Source organism: Sarcophilus harrisii, chromosome 3 (genome assembly GCF_902635505.1).
Source record: "Sarcophilus harrisii chromosome 3, mSarHar1.11, whole genome shotgun sequence".
NCBI classification, from domain to species: domain Eukaryota; kingdom Metazoa; phylum Chordata; class Mammalia; order Dasyuromorphia; family Dasyuridae; genus Sarcophilus; species Sarcophilus harrisii.
Genome location: NC_045428.1, coordinates 196,669,014 through 196,671,913, shown reverse-complemented (window position 1 = coordinate 196,671,913; position 2,900 = coordinate 196,669,014).

Below are 2,900 nucleotides of genomic sequence, written 5' to 3'. Positions count from 1 at the left end.
GTAACACCTAGCTACCTAGGGATATATAAGTATATACTGAATACAAAATAAATTCAAGGCACTTTAATACAAGGTAGTTAGTGAGAAAGAGCACTAACATTTGAATTGAATTGGGAAAAACTTAAGAGTGGAAGGTGGTACATGGGCTGATGCTTACAGGAAGAACAGGATTTCTATGAGGTTGAGTTGAAGAGTCCATTTCCTAGAATACCAAGAGATGTACAAGGGACAAAGAGGTCAGTTTGGTGTACTAGAGAGTATAAGACAGTAATTTATAGAGTTGGAAAGATAGATAGAACTCAAGATGTGAAGGGCTTTAAAAGCTATACAGAAGTATTTGTAATTTATCCTAGAAGTAACAGAAAGTCAGTGGAGTTTTTTGAGTAAGGGAGGAACATGGTCAGATATGCTTATAAAAAATTACCTTGGTAGCTCTGTAGGTAATGGGTGGATTGTAGTAAGAAGAAGGTTGAAGGAACAAGACCAATTAGGATGTCATTGTTAATAGTCTAGATAAGACAATGACTGAATAAAATAGGGTCTGATGCTATGGAGATAGCTGACTTTGCAGAACAAGAAATGACTACTTTTGGAGTTTGCTCAAGGGAAGATTGACCAAAAAAAAAAAGTCACTAATAATTGAAGTTAGGAAGATTGAGGCTATCCTAAGTAATAAATCAGAAAGAATCTACTGGCTGGCTAAGTTACAAAAAAATTTCCTTATAATTATCCTAATAGCTAACACCAAGTGATTGATATATTATTACATTTAACTTATAACAATCCTGTAATATAGTGTATTATTATTTACATTTTACATCTGTAATCAACAAAATTGCTTAAGATCACACATTAAGTGAATCAAGACACTTACCTCTGGTCTTCTGGCTTCCAGTCTTCCTAAATATAGACTCTGCATTTAAGAACACACAGAACAAACACACAGATATGACCCAAGTGAACTTTGTAAAATTATGTAAAATCACAAAAACCATGTTCCCCTTTGATCTGCAAAAAAAAAAAAAAAAAAAATCCAGACTCCAAATGCTTTCACATCCTTTCAGCGTGAGATAAGGAAAACCATTCAAGGGCAAATCAAACTCTTATTGATCTTTCGGGAAGTCAAGAGTCTCAGGAAAGACTTCATATTCAATTGAGAATTATCAAACTTCCCCTAAACTTACCCATAAAATAGGTCTTCTGGAAACTATTCTTTGCAGACTTTTCTCCACTGAGAAAAATATGCCCACTAAGGGAAAGCCTCTTAGTGAAAAATAAAGCCTCCTACTTTTTGTCACAGCCTCTAGAGTTATCGAATTCTTTTGCTTCCAAACTGAGCAAAGGAATTGCATTCACTCATTCACCTCATCAGATACACACAAACACAAGTGCACCTGATGTAAAATGTGTCCCTTTAACCTTTGAGGAGGCCCTGATGTACCCTTGGAGGGGGGGGGGAAGGTGTTCCTGAGTCTTAAACCCTGGGAGGGGCACACCTTTCCTAGACAACACTCTTTCCAAGATAAATAATCTCATTCAGTTGGAAATCTCAGCCTAGGGTATAGTCCTCCACTGAATGACTCAAAGTGCTCCACAGCTCTAGGCCAACATTGGCCGCAGGGGTCTATCAACCCATCTTTGCATTAGTCCTAACAGGATTTTGCCAACTGAAGAAGATATTTTCTTTTCAGTGTTAACCTGATGAGGTTTAGATTTGGGGTACTGTTATGAGCCAGAACTTGAAACAAGGTAATTCAATGGAATTGATAGAAGCAATGTTTGTGTATTTGGTTTGCACCTTTGAGAGTTCACACATTAGCTCACACACATTAGTTCACAAGTTTGGAAGGTTCACAAATATGGGAGATATACAAAATTAGTTTTGTAACTTTGTGAATTCACACCTCCTATAATCCCACTCTTGGAGGAGTCAACCTTTGAGAGAGCATAAACAGGAACCAAGGCAGTGAAGTTGGTTCACTTTGGAAGATTGCCAAGAGTCGGAGTTGAGCTAGAGGCAAAAGACTAGCAACGAGAACTCTCAGAACCAAGGAAAACTGAGGCCTCTAAGAAAGCTACCCCAGCCCAAGGCAGGGGAAAATAAACGTTTGGATTTTATCAGCTGGCTGTATTTGGAGTGATTATTATTTTTAACTGAAACTAAGGCTGCCTCCAGAAAACCTCCCCAAGAAACCTGCTCTCAGAGAGAAAGATCATATTTTAGAAAAAGAAAAACAACACAGGGTACCCAAATGAAATTAGGTTTTCTGGTGGTCAGGGAATTAAATGAGGTCTAGTTCAGGGTTCAGGGTAGGTTTCGATGCAAGGATAGAGAGTTTGGGGGACTCCCTTCTGGTGATGCAGGGGGGAGGGGGGGGGGCCGCAGCCGTCCCACGGCAGCTTGGCCACGGGTTTCCCCAGAAAGCTGCCGGATCCCTCCCAGCCCCGCAGTCCCGATGCCCACGTCTATCTGTGAGCTGCCTGTAGTTGTTGTGGTGGGTTTTGCTCGCTTTGTTTTTCGGGATTCTCGGGGTTTTCCCGGCACTCTCTAGAACGGGTCGGTGTTTAGGAGGGCGGGACCCTTCCCCCACTGCTCCGGAACTCTCCGCCTGACTCCCGGAAGCGAGGGCAGACGGTTCCCTCGGGAGCGCGACGCCGCATGGAGCTCCGCGCATTTTGCCCCGCCTCACGACACCCACCGGCGCGTCTGGAGAAATCCGGCCGCCTCTTGGGCGCTGTCGTCTCCGCCTTTCTCCTCGGCAGACACCGTTCGCGTGCTCTTTCTCGCCTGCGCGGGCGCAGCCGGAACGGGGCGGGGCGTCTGGCTTCTCCACCTCCCGCAGAGGTGACAGCGGCTCCGCGCGGCCCTTTGCCCAAGACTCCGCCTCTTCCGGTTGACC